This window comes from Doryrhamphus excisus, chromosome 4 (genome assembly GCF_030265055.1).
Source record: "Doryrhamphus excisus isolate RoL2022-K1 chromosome 4, RoL_Dexc_1.0, whole genome shotgun sequence".
In the NCBI taxonomy this organism is placed as follows: domain Eukaryota; kingdom Metazoa; phylum Chordata; class Actinopteri; order Syngnathiformes; family Syngnathidae; genus Doryrhamphus; species Doryrhamphus excisus.
Window position 1 is genome coordinate 21800330 of NC_080469.1, and position 15131 is coordinate 21815460.

The 15131-nt window shown below is 41.3% G+C and overlaps 1 protein-coding gene across 1 annotated transcript in view; it reads right to left on the minus strand.

Annotated features, from left to right (window-relative positions):
- Positions 1-15131, minus strand: part of bmpr1ba (bone morphogenetic protein receptor, type IBa) — a 72223-nt gene that overhangs the window by 7071 nt on the left and 50021 nt on the right. The window lies entirely within an intron of this gene.

A 15131-nucleotide genomic window follows, 5' to 3' on the forward strand; every position in this document is an offset into this window, starting at 1 on the left:
ACAGGGCACATATAGACAAACAACCATTCACACTCACATTCATACCTATGGACAATTTGGAGTCGCCAATTAACCGAGCATGTTTTTGAAATGTGGGAGGAAGCCGGAGAAAACCCACGCATGCACGGGGATGCCCGATGGTGGAATTGAACCCATGTCTCCTAACTGTGAGATCTGCGTGCTAGCCACTCGACCACTATGCAGCCCCTTATATTTCACCAACCATATTTATGATTACAATATCACTCAATTTGGAGTCTGTATTGGTACATGTTTGTATATTTCTTAGACATACCTTTGCAGTGTTAAGCTGCAGCGTGATGATTTTAATTTTCTTTGTAAGATGACACCGTGAGTCCGACTGTTCTGTTGAGTAATGACCTGCTGCTACCACAGTACCCGGAGAAAACCCATGCATGCACGGGGAGAACATGCCAATAAACAACAGAAGAAGAAAAACACCACGAAGAAGAACGCACCCAGACAACTTTTCGTTTGATGATACCTCAATCGGATTGGGGTCGCTAATTTGGAGTCGCTAATTAACCTAGCATGTTTTTGGAATGTGGGAGGAAACCATGCAATGCACGGGGAGAACGTGCAAACTCCACACAGAGATGGCTGAGCGTGGAATCGAAATAGGGTCTCCTAGCTGTGAGGCCTGCGTGCTAATCACTCGGCCCATCGTAAATATAATAAGAGAAAATAAGCCATTTGAAACAGCAGGATTTATTAATTGACAAACCATAATAGAGTGAAGCTGTGAAATTTGAACTGGAAGTACTATGAAAAATACACCAAGTTCGAACTTCATTCATTCATTTTCTACCGCTTTTCCTCACGAGGGTCGCGGGGGTGCTGGAGCCTATCCCAGCTGTCTTCGGGCGAGAGGCGGGGTACACACTGGACTGGTGGCCAGCCAATCACAGGGCACATATAGACAAACAACCATTCACACTCACATTCATACCTATGGACAATTTGGAGTCGCTAATTAACCTAGCATGTTTTTGGAATGTGGGAGGAAACCGCAATACCCGGAGAAAACCCACGCATATATATTTCTTAGACATACCTTTGAAGTGTTAAGCTGCTGCGTGATGATGTTAGCTTTCTTTGTAAGATGACACCGTGAGTCCGACCGTTCTGTTGAGCAATGACCTGCTGCTACTTCCGATGGGTTGACAAGCTCGTTGTGATTGGCTAGATGGTCCTCAGGAAATGATGTTAACTAATATTCATTCATTCATTTTTTTTTTTATGAATGAAGCATGTTTTTGGAATGTGGGAGGAAACCATGCAATGCACGGGGAGAACGTGCAAACGCCACACAGAGATGGCTGAGCGTGGAATCGAAATAGGGCCTCCTAGCTGTGAGGCCTGCGTGCTAACCACTTGTCCCATCGTTTTAACAAAGTTACCAAATATGGATTAGACGGGATGTGGCCCCCCCAAAAAAGTCTCCTATTTCTTGCATCTGCACTGCACTACTATAAAGTTTCACTAAGAAGCAAAGCTTAGTACAATCTTAATAAGAAAAAACACTCAAGAGACTGAGGAGTGATACTGTACTGATACCACCGTCCACTCCCACAACAGATGTTTCTTCATTCTTACTCGTGAGATTTTCTTCCAAAACCAGCAGAACAAAGCTGATGTATTCCGACTTATCCTATTTCAAAGACGCACCTGTCACTCGAGGTGGGGGTGTTAGAAGGGGAAAGGGGGGGTGGGTGACGGAAGTTTCACTCCTTGGTAGCTTTTAGGGTTTTCATTCATTCCGGCAGATGCCTAACAGCTGCGAGCGGAGATGCTGGGAAGTGAGCATGAGGGCTTCCTCTCTTGGATAAAAGCAGCTTTCGTCCCGCAGATTGGGAATCACGCCGGAACCAAAATGGCATTTATTTGGAAGGAATATCAACACAATCCATCGTTCACATTATCGCCTCCCTCTTCTATGACCGCCTTTGTACAAACGGTGTTGACCAAACAGCATGAGGGGAGCAAGGTTTTAAATGGGGGTCACATCCACAATTAACCAATTGGAGCAAGAAGGAGAGGAAGAACAGGAGGGGGGGGTGAAGAGACGGGATGAGCGATATGAGACGTGACAGAGCTGCAGGGAAGCACACAGGAGACGTTGGCCTTTGCTGCCCTTTCTCTCACTTTGTACCCCCCCGCCCGCTAACACTTCTAGTGCACTCTTCTTCGGCCTCCTTTTAACCCCCCCCACACATGTGGATCTGTAAGCTAAGCCATGTCATCCCTCATTAAAACATTCTTATTTTCCTCGCCCGGCATCACTACATGTGGGCCACTGTGGGAGGTGAAAATGTCTGAGGCGTCCATCCTGCACCTTGCAACCATCTTTGTGTATACATTAGTACTATACTCTATAGGCCGTGGTAAGGACACAAATTTTATCCAAGAGGAGACTGTGGGCCTCTGCAGCAAAACAGAGAAAATGCAGTGTAATACTGCAGCACCCAGAGATAAACCAATATGAGCATGTTTGTTTATTTTTGCCACTTTTAGTCATTCATTCTCAAATGTTAAAACACAATGTGGTTCTCGCTTGTCAGCCTGTCCCCTCTTAAATCAATAGAAACCAATAACAGTGGATTTTAGTACTTTTTGTCCCATGTTTTCTGTCGCTCTATGTCCCCTCTCAAACCAAAATCTTAGCTTTTGTTATTTGTCGTTTTTCTTTTTCTTTACAGAGTATGTCCCCTTTTATTCATCAATACATGCATTTTCTATGCCGCTTATCCTCACAAGGGTCGCAGGCGTGCTGGAGCCTATCACAGCTGTCTTCGGGCGAAAGGCGAGGTACACCCTGAACCGGTCACCAGCCAGCAAGGCTTTGTCCCCTTTTAAAACAAGCAAAAACAAGCACTAGCAGGTGATGCTAGTGTATTTTGCTCACTTGTATTGTTGCAGTGATTCTTCTCTTTTTTTGTCTGTCTGTCCCCTCTTAAACCAACAGTAGTTGGTGAAGTTGTTGTCCTGTGTCCTAATATTTTATCTCTCTATACCCTCTTCAAGTAGGTGTTTGTTCTTTCTACTCTCTGTCCCCTCTTAAACCAATATAATACCAACACTAGTAGGTGAAGTTGCTGTCCTGTGTCCTTTCATCTCGCTATACCTTCTTCAAGCAGGTATAATACTGTTTGTTCTTTCTGCTCTCTGTCCCCTCTTAAACCAAGATAATACCAACACTAGTAAATGAAGTTGCTGTCCTGAATCCTTTTATCTCTCTATACCCTCTTCAAGCAAGTGTTACTACTGCTTGTTCTTCTGTACTCTCTGTCCCCTCTTAAACCAATATAATACCAACACTAGTAGGTGAAGTTGCTGTCCTGTGTCCTTGTATCTCTCTATACCCTCTTCAAGCAGGTGTTACAACTGTTTGTTCTTTTGTACTCTCTGTCCCCTCTTAAACCGAGATCATACCAACACTAGTATGTGAAGTTGCTGTTCTGTATCCTTTTATCTCTCTATACCCTCTTCAAACAAGTGTTACTACTGTTTATTCTTTTGTACTCTCTGTCCCCTCTTAAACCAGGATAATACCAACACTAGTAGGTGAAGTTGCTGTCCTGTGTCCTTTCATCTCGCTATACCTTCTTCAAGCAGGTAAAATACTGTTTGTTCTTTCTGCTCTCTGTCCCCTCTTAAACCAAGATAATACCAACACTAGTAGGTGAAGTTGCTGTCCTGTGTCCTTTTATCTCTCTATACCCTCTTCAAGCAAGTGTTACTACTGTTTATTCTTTTGTACTCTCTGTCCCCTCTTAAACCAAGATAATACCAACACTAGTAGGTGATGTTGGTGACTACGATGTGAGCGTTACCCCCTTGTGACTGTCACGATGTGGGCGTTACCCCCTTGTGACAGCTGTTTTAGTTTCCTTTTCTGCCTTAGTTCCTGGTTCATGCCCTTATTTTGTATTCACTTCCTGTGTTGCTCTGTTCTGTTTTCCGTTGCTTTGCATTATCTCCCGCACCTGTTTCCCATTTTCAGTGATACCAATTTAGTTCAGGTGCGCGCTCCTTTGGTTGTTGGGTCATTGTCGTTTTTTCTGTTGGACATGCTAATGAGTTGTTCTTCTGCATAGCATCTGCATTAAATACATTTTGACCTGCAATTGGGTCTTCTTCTCCGCATCCTGGGGTCGCTAACACATTATTATATATGTGAAGCTAAATACCGTGCACCGTGAGAGTCCCAACCTCCAGGTGCTTGTACGACACCATAATTGTTTCAAGCTCTTTCACTCAAGTTGCCTTTCACATGCCATTAGGAGCCTTCAGGTCCCCCCAATGGGTCTTTGAGGCCTGATGGCAGGATATAGGGGCCACTGTCAACACGCAATTAACAACGCACAGACCCCCAAAAGCGTAAAGGCCTCTTTTCAACACATGGGGCTTTGTGCAGAGTACAAGCTTAAAAAAAAAAAAGACAGAAGAGGTGAGGAACAGGGATGTTGGGTTTGAGTAACACGACGGAGACGGCAGATTGAGATGGAAAGGCCCGAGAGAAAAGCGTATTCATCAGTCATTGTGCTCGTGTCAAATAAAGCCTTTCATCCAGCTTAGTGTAAACACTACCTGCCTCCCCCCTTTCCACTCATTTCCACTCCTTCCTCTTCGCCGTCATCCTTTCTTTTGCCTCTAAGTGGTTGTTCATCTTCTCCGTGTTTGACAGAGCCTTCGCTGCATGGGGGGGGGGGAGACAGACGTGGAAGGTTTCATGTACTACTAATGCCCACTTCTTATCTTCACGCTCCTCTTTATGTTCTTCACGTCAGTGCACCGATGAGCAAAAACATCACGCGTCTACTGGAATGTCTAACGACTTTGGGGAGTCGGACTGGTCCGTCCTGATACAACTTTTGGCCAAGATCTAAAGCGGTGTGATAAGCATTATTAAAACCCTTAAGACACCCTTGGGGGAAATTAGATGACCTTCAATGTTTCAGCCATTTTGACTGTGTAATGTAAAGTAACATTTTAAGAGTTGTCATCCCTCTAAACTAGCCTAAAATGGCAAAATACAAGCCAACACCGATCCTACATTGATCTTAACACAAACTAATTTAATCCTTTATATTAAGATTCGATTTGAAATGTTTATATTTGTCCACTTTTTCCCATTCAAAGCATGCAGCAAAACAACATAGTTTTTCAATGTCTGTTAATAAGTGTGTTGGATAATGGTCTGTACGTTAAATAAAAGTATTTAACGCGGTTAATTGGTTCCAGACCCAACTATGATATGTGAATTTATATTACATTCATATTACCAAATATGAGATATAATCAGAGAAAATGAGAATTTTTGAGAGAGTTTACCTTAAGGGAGAGCAGAATCGATGGCGGACAAAACGTGTCATTGGGGGTTCATTCATTCATTTTCTACCGCTTTTTCCCTTTTTCCTCACAAGGGGGGCGCTGGAGCCTATCCCAGCTGTCTTCGGGCGAGAGGCGGGGTACACCCCGTACTAGTGGCCAGCCAATCACAGGGCACATATAGACAAACAACCATTCACACTCACATTCATACCTATGGACAATTTGGAGTCTGTATTGGTACATGTTTGTATATTTCTTACCATTGAAGTGTTAAGCTGCTGCGTGATGATGTTAGCTTTCTTTGTAAGATGACACCGTGAGTCCGACTGTTCTGTTGAGCAATGACCTGCTGCTACTTCCGATGAGTTGACAAGCTCGTCGTGATTGGCTAGATGGTCCTCAACTAATATTCATTCATTCATTTTCGACCGCTTATCCTCACAAGAGTTGCGGCGGGTGCTAGAGCCTAGAGGCGGGGTATACCCTGGAATGGTGACCAGCCAATCACAGGGCACATATAGACAAACAACCATTCACACTCACATTCATACCTATGGACAATTTGGAGTCGCTAATTAACCTAGCATGTTTTTGGAATGTGGGAGGAAACCGGAGTACCCGGAGAAAACCCACGCATGCACGGGGAGAACATGCAAACTCCACACAGAGATGGCCGATGGTGGAATTGAACCCGGGTCTCCTAGCTGTGAGGTCTGCGTGTTAACCACTCGACCACCGTGCAGCCCGACCTGTATTTTAAAAAAAGCTACCTAAACCATCAAGCCATGATGCCAGGTTGTATGTTTGGAAAGAACGGGTAGGCCGTATTTAACACTTGACGGGACGGATGTAGCTTGTGGGCCTTAGTTTGCCCACCCCTGTTCTAAACTGTTGATTGTAATCTTCTTCCTGAGAAAATCCATTTACGTCATTCCTTGACTTACGTATTTATTGTCTCTACTGAATTGAGTGTGTGTGTGTGTGTGTGTGTGTGTGTGAGTGTGATTGTGTGTGTGTCTGCTGGAACATATTTGGCGTACAAAAGGTCCTAAATTGTTTTTACCTGACCACAAATCAGACATGAGATCTCTCAGCCTTCAACATTCACGGTCCTGAAGAAAACAGCTATCGGCCAACTGTGTCCGCAGATGTGAAACTCAATCCTATTCTGAAGTGTCTACTACTGCAGCCATTCCCACACACACACACACACACACACACACACACACATAGTTTACTTTGGCGAGTCGCCCGACTGTTTTCACGGCCACTCAAATAACATGTAAGACATTTCTATGATTCATTTTGGTATCCGTCGCTGAGACTGACTCCTTTTGTGATTATTTGACTAGCGCCCCCCCATTCCACTCGGCTAATATCTGATCACTTCATTGCGATACAATGGATTAGGCCGACTACATTCAGGAATTGAATAATGTGTTGCCACATGAACAGGACGACAAGCTAATCAAATACTACGTCAAGTGTAGAAAATGAAGGCCGCCTGACCATCGATCAGCAAGCAGGGGCTGTTTATGCCTCAAGCCAAACTAATTTGGTACGCTTAATGGATAGTTTGGAGGAAATAAGTGGAATGGAAACTGCATAAACTCTGTGGAAAAGATTGAATGTGATTGGACGAAAGTGATGTGCATGTCATATCAATTAGAGGCCAACCAGCAGAAGAATAAAGTACATAAGTGTCATATTCTGAAGTATATTTGAAGTTGGTTGGTCCTTTTACCCATATACAGGACTTTTAAGGATTTTTGTCCATCATTCAAAATCCACATATTTATTTCCCTTAAATATGGGCTAATAACTATAAAAGCAATCTTCACTCACTAAATGTACTGCAAAAAAGGTCAGTAAGGATAATTCATAATGCCGCCTACAGAGAACATACTAACTCCTTATTTCTAAAATCACAAATACTTCAACTTGCTGATATAGTTCATCTTCAAACAACTAAAATAATACATAAAAAATAAAAATAAAAAATCAAATAAAAAAATAAAATGATGCATAAGGCTAAAAAAAAACTATTAGCTAAAAATGTCATCCAATACTTCTCTACAAGAGAAGATAAATATGATCTCAGGGAAGAAGTACATTTGAAACACTTATATGCTAGGACTACGTTAAAAAGCCATAGCATTTCAGTATGTGGAATCAAACTATGGAATGGATTGAGTAAGACCCTCAAACAATGCACAACGATGAGCCAATTCGAGAAACAATACAAGCAGTTGATGTTTGCTAAATACAAGGATGAAGAGTCTTGAACCAGTCATGATGTGCTATATATATCACTATATTGACGGTTACTATGGTAACCATTATGTCATTGGATGGTCATATCACCTTGTACTTGGGTACGTGACAAAAATTAAAAAAAACAAAACACAAAAAAACCTAAAACTATATTATGAAAGCAGGAAGTGAACAAATGTAACAGTTACTGATTGTATAAGTACCAGATGGAGGGGTAGGATTTAATAAACTTTGCTTCTTCCTACTCCTTTTGGACATGTGGAACTGTGAACTGATTATGTGATGCATTCAATTGTAATCTGATGCATGTTCAAATGAAATAAAACCATTACCATTACCATTTTCTGTGCATTATTATGCAAAAAAAACGAGTTAATGTGAGCTAGCTAACAATACACGTCATTTGGACACACCAATTCCGACGACAAAGCCCTCCAAAAAAAACCATTTAACAGCGTTTTATCATTTGATACGCATGCTGTGATCATGAAAGACCCAAGTACACTGATGATAACATGTAATACTTATACAGTATTTTGCAGTATTATGATGATTTAAACCAAAACATCTGCCCTCATTGATTTCATACTGATTAGTTTCAATGTTAGTGCAGATCTGCCAACATGTACACATTTACAGTACTCAACGTTTTGATGCATTATTCTGGTTTCAGTTTCAAGTACAATCTGTACAGTACAGATAAATACGTACATATTACCAGTTTCTCTAGTATTTCAAAATCAGGAGGGGGTGGAGACTAATGAGAACCACTAGTTTATGATTGGGTGTCAAAGATTCAAAAAAATACAGTAATTTCAACTGAAACTTTTTTTTAAATGACAAAATTATCAAAATGAAAATGAGGAAAAATGGCATTACGTTATCGAAATTGAACAAAATGTGTTCATCGCAGATTGTTAAACAATGACATCCGTGACATAGTAAAAAAAAAACATTCCGATCACGTTTGAACTTCCACAGAGAGGACAAAAAAGTCCGGCAAAGACGAAACCGGGTATTCGTGGATCATCTTGCAGATTTATACTGCTCACTATTTTATACCGCCTTATGTCTGACACCGAGTTGGAGTAACATTTATGATTGAATGCAATTGGTGCATAAATAAGTCGCCCCCCTACCCCCCCACCCCGCCCCCTCAACCCCACCTACCTCCATCATATAGTAATAAAGCGTGCTGAATACTCACTGCCACATTCACACTCGCCTGCTATTTTTACCATATGGGACATTCTATTCCCGTGATACCATCATGTGACACATTGTTCCATGGTGGCATGCAAAAATCATGCTGACAAACAATAGACACACACACATACACACACATATACACACACCCTCTTGACCAATGGTGCGTCGCAGCAAATTTAGTATCTGAAAGAATGAACACCGGTTGACAATTCATTTCCACAGTGCAAATACTCAACGTGTGTATAATTTATTTCATGTAACTAGAAACAAATCACACTGCAGGTACTGTTAAGAACGCTAAAAACAGGGCGGGGGGGGGGGGTGTGTTTGAAAACCCAAATGAAACATTATCCATCATGTACACCCCACTCAACATACACATGGCTGCATCTATTTACGGCCTTCAAGGAGTACATTTATTTTCCATAGAAACCTTATTGATCCATAATAAACTATTTCCACAATATTTTCTGATGCAAGGGAAAGCAAAGATACTGAAATAAAAAAAAAAGCTAAATTGTTGATGATTTCTGACCTGAACTGCTTTCAGAGCACCTCGACACTACTTTCTCTTTGGAGAGATTATTTGTAATAATACAGAGTCGTGTCCCTGATGCTTCCAAAACAAACACTGCTGCCATTTATCTGCTCCGACCTCGAGATAAGAGGTGGGAATTTTTTTTATTTTTTTTTTGCAAGAAGCACCGCACACACTTTATGAGACGACTCAATTTATTCTCTTTTTCAATGAAACTTCTAGAAAAAGACCAAAAAGGTCTGCTGTATTTTGTACAATGGATGGATATATGAATAGATAGCTTTGGAATTCCAGTGATTGCAGTGATTCCCAAAGTGTGGGCCGTGGTGGTACTGCAGGTGGGCCATGAGAGGTCATTGAAAAAATATGATTAATTTTTGTAAATATTATTTTCAAAATTATTTTTATTCTAAAACATTTATTGCACAATTAAAACAAATTATTTATAGACCTAAGTAATAACCTATTGAGTGTTACTGACCTGTCACAATATTTTAGGAACCTTATACAGTTATACTTTATCCCCCTGCTTTCATTTCAATCCTGAATCTTTATAATAATAATAATAATAATAATAATAATAATAATAATAATAATAATAATAATAATAATAATAATAATAATAATAATAATAATAATAATAATAATAATAATAATAATAATGTTAAATGCTCTGAGTACTGTTTATAGGACAAAGTTGCCAGTTATTTAGACTAATTAATCGACAGATTAATCGATTGGGAAAATGATGATTATTTCATTATTTAAAAGGGGCTCATTTTTTGACCCTTTGGATTGACTTGTGGACTCCGATAGAGCAGCTACACGCAATAACGCACACAGAAAACATTTTAGATTTTCCAGAATCTGCACCTATTCCAGCTGTATTTCCCATTTCAATAATTTTCTACTGCTTTTTCCTCACGAGGGTCGCGGGGGTGCTGGAGCCTATCCCAGCTGTCTTCAGGTGAGAGGCGGGGTACACCCTGAACTGATGGCCAGCCAATCACAGGGCACATATAGACAAACAACCATTCACACTCACATTCATACCTATGGACAATTTGGAGTCTGTATTGGTACATGTTTGTATATTTCTTAGACATACGTACATTTGAAGTGTTAAGCTGCTGCGTGATGATGTTAGCTTTCTTTGTAAGATGACACTGTGAGTCCGACCTGTTGCGACTTCCGATGGGTTGACAAGCTCGTTGTGATTGGCTAGATCAGAGGTAGGGAACCTATGGCTCGGGAGCCAGGTAGGGCTCTTTTGATGACTGTATCTGGCTCTCAAGCATTTACCACAATAAAAATTTATGTTTGCTAACATTTTAAAATAAACATCACAGAAATCACTGTTAAAAATAATATTAAAAATAATTTCTTTCTTATGCATTTTAATTCGTCCATCTATTTTCTACTGCAATATGGCCGACCATATCCATCTTTCTTGATGATATTTTCCAGGTCAAACACAAAAACTTGATTATTACTGGGTAATGCGGTAGTCTACCTCGGTCATTGAGATGTAAAAAAAACATGTAAATGTAAACTTTCCTCCTTTAGTCAAATAGCTAAAGCTGCAGAACCAAGCCTTTTGACGAAGATGGCCAAAAGAATGAAATATGTGTACTGAATACGGTTCAAAACTATGCAGCAGCAGAAGTTGCATTAATGGCAGCAAGTATTTGATTTATTATTGGACACTGCGCTGCTCACGAAAGTGTGCTGGCCACACCCCATTGGCGTGGGGTAGTGTGCCTGGTCTACGTAATTAGAGCCCATTATATCTAAAACTGTTGGTCTTACATACAAATGCACACATTTTATTGCATTCAATGTTTAAAAAAATGTATATGGCTCTCACAGATACACATTTTAAAATATCTGGCCTTCATGGCTCTCTTAGCCAAAAAGGTTCCCGACCCCTGGGCTAGATTGTCAGGAAATGACTGTAACTAATATTCATTCATTCATTCATTTTCGACCGCTTATCCTCACAAGGGTTGCGGCGGGTGATAGAGGCGGGGTACACCCTGGACTGGTCGCCAATCAATCACAGGGCACATATAGACAAACAACCATTCACACTCACATTCATACCTATGGACAATTTGGAGTCGCCAATTAACCTAGCATGTTTTTGGAATGTGGGAGGAAACCGGAGTACCCGCAGAAAACCCATGCATGCACGGGGAGAACATGCAAACTCCACACAGAGATCGCCGAGGGTGGAATTGAACCCTGGTCTCCTAGCTGTGAGGTCATTTTTGCGTTTTGCATGTGTATGTCTGTGTGTGAGGCAGAAGCTGACTATGTTAACATTACAGCTGTGATGTGTTTATTTCCCAGTTCTCTGGTCTGTGATGTCTCTGTTTAAGCAGTCCCTTTGCTCTCATCTATAACACATGTACTGTATATATAAACAGCGGTGGCCTAACGGGAAGATATCTTATGATTGCGCAGACGGCAACGACTGAACACATGCCACCAGGGTTTTTAAACATATATAAGCGGTGCGTTCATGTGTGTGTTTACAGTCGCATGTGCCCTGCTGTCTACCGTGTGTGATTATCTCGCCATTAATGGAGGCACATATCAACCATCGCTGGCTCCAGGCCTCCTCTGCACTATCTCATTGGACAAACACGCTGTCAGCTTGCCCTGTTGCAAACACACACACATGCATTAAACACACACACATGCATTAAACACACACACCCATCTGGACAAACAATTAGGTTCATATCACGGCATATGATTGCAAAGCCATTTGACTCGAAGTGGGCATAGTGACATCTAGAAATGAGCTGAAACCACTTGCTCAAGTTCAATATTATAGGGTTTGATTTCACTCTCCATGGTCTGAATCAATGGATGCCTCCCAACTGAGCATACACAGTCACTCACAAAAGTGAGTACATTACAGCAAGCATTTTATCAAGGAATAATATTATAGAAAGTAGTCGTCCACTGAAAAAGTGTCCAAATGATGGTCCACCATTTTAGTCTAAATGGCTGGCACCACAAAAGAATACACACCACACTGCACAGGTCCAAATGGTGTCTTTGGTGTGGATGTTTGGTGTTTGTCATCTAGCGGAGTGTTTTTCAACCTTTTTTGAGCCACGGTACGTTTTTTTTACATTGGAAAAATCTTGTGGCACACCACTAACCAAAAATGTTACAAAATGTCACCATGACCTCACACGTGCATCGATAAGTCTATCGGAGGAACAAGGTAGGTGTTGCCACACGGACCAATATTACATTGCTATGCCAGTCTTTACACCACAGACACTCCACAGTAGCCATGTTTTTACATGACCACTTTTTCTCTTTCCGAATGACCTTTCAGGAAACAATGGTATCCATAGAAAGGAATATTCCAATCTCTTGTCTACATGCGCCGTGAAAATCAACCAGAATAGTCAATAGGGCATGCCCAGTAAAACGTAAACATCAACATCACGTGATACCGACTTTTTCCCCGAGTTTTTCTTTCACTTGTTGGAATAACTCCGTATTGACAGTTTTCCGTCTGTCCAGTCTTGAAATTTAGTTTGAATCAAAAACAAACTTTGCTTAGTCCAATGCCGATTCCTGGCCTCCATTTTTAAAAGTGAAGAACGTCTGGATCTGCGTGTTACGTCATATCTGAGCATGCGCTGAAAGAACGCACCAGGGATAAATTTAAACAGGAAAAGAGCAAATTAATTCTTGCTAATATTTTATAATTAAACTCAGGACATGTTTTATATAGATATATATTTTCTTTTTTTTATAAAACTGCACTTGTGAATAAAGTATAGAAGGGTTTAGATTCTGTTTCACAGATGGCGCTAATGCACACGAAAGCTGCTTGCCAACCGCCAATAAACAACAGAAGAAGAAAAACACCATGAAGAAGATCGCACCCTGACAACTTTCCGTTTGAGCGGGTACAAGATACCTCAATCGGATTGGTTAAAGGAATATTCCATCCCTGTTCAATTCTTTCCGTTTGAGCAAATAAACCAAATGCAATTGGAATATTTGGGTCCATGTATACTATTGACATAATGGCTATTGACATAATATTTGCAAATGATTAATACATGTTAATTATAAAAAGTGATATTGGATAATTCCTCACGGCACACCTGACGGTTTCTCAAGGTACACTAGTGTGCCGCGGCACAGTGGTTGAAGATCACTGATCTAGCGCATAGACTTCACCAGAGCTGTACAAGCGATGTTCCACATGTTCCACACCTTGCGCTACTCCACTTTCATTCCTTCGCTTGAGGATGCCTGACAAGTCCTCAGTTGGGTTCAGGCCTAAGGGAGACACACTTGGCCACTCCATCAGCTTCCTCTTCACTCATCATCTTGAAAGTGTGTTTGGACTTGTGACTCAAATGAGGGAATCATGCCTGGTGTCACAATAGCCACGTTTACATGGACCCAAATATTCCAATTCCATTCGGGTTATTTGCTAAAACAGAAAGAATCTAACCTTTGTATACACCTCATTCCGAAAGAAAAGTGCCAATCCGAATGAATATATGAGATTTCCAAGGGTGGAATATTCCTTTCCCTAATCCGATTGAGGTATCATCAAACGAAAAGTTGTCAGGGTGCGTTCTTCTTCATGGTGTTTTTCTTCTTCTGTTGTTTATTGGCAGGTTCTCCCCGTGCATGTGTGGGTTTTCTCCGGGTACTGTGGTAGCAGCAGGTCATTACTCACGGTGTCATCTTACAAAGAAAACTAAAATCATCACGCAGCAGCTTAACACTGCAAAGGTATGTCTAAGAAATATACAAACATGTACCAATACAGACTCCAAATTGAGTGATATTGTAATAATAAATATGGTTGGTGAAATATAAGGGGCTGCACAGTGGTCGAGTGGCTAGCACGCAGATCTCACAGTTAGGAGACATGGGTTCAATTCCACCCGTGCATGCGTGGGTTTTCTCTGGCTTCCTCCCACAATCCAAAAACATGCTAGGTTAATTGGCAACTCCAAATTGACTTTTTGAAAGACAGGATTACTCCCATGTGCTGCCATCTTTTTAGACAATTGTGTTGACTCAAAGCTATACTGCAATACAAGCTGTACGCTGACTACTCAAAAGCATATCCAGTTATACTTACTATACAGTAGTGGTCAGGGAATATGTATCAATTACAGGATGTAAGACACCACAAACTCTTCTCGTTTCCTTTTTCGGGGTCGACTTTGGCTTGTTTTCAGCGCTCGGCACCGACAACTCGCCTTCTCTATTGTGATCCACAGCCAGCAGATCAACGCTTCTAAAGAGGTGTCACTTTGCAACCACAGCAGCTCGACAGGACGTTTTGCATAGACACATTCTTCACCTGTGTCTCCTCGGAAAAAAACGACATATTTAATGATATGACTGCCAAATCCAAATAGAGCCTTTGATGAAATGTGACATCTGCTAAATGCCTCCGCTTTGCAAAAAAAAGACTTAATGATCACAGATTAGTAGAACGAGAGCTGACTGCAGCACACATGGGTGTCAAAACAACAACGTGTGGGTGATTGTGCAGTTATTTTGGCAAAATGCGGAGTGGCGCTCAAACAAATAAACCCCCCACATTCTTAGACGGAGGGGGGGGGGGTGCCAGCGAGATCTCGTTAGCGGTGACAAAAGCAGAGCAACTGGCGAAGAGAGCTTTGGCCGTGAAAAACGATACAGCGCCGCTTCGTTCCCAAGCAAGGACAATGAAATGTAAGCTATCACT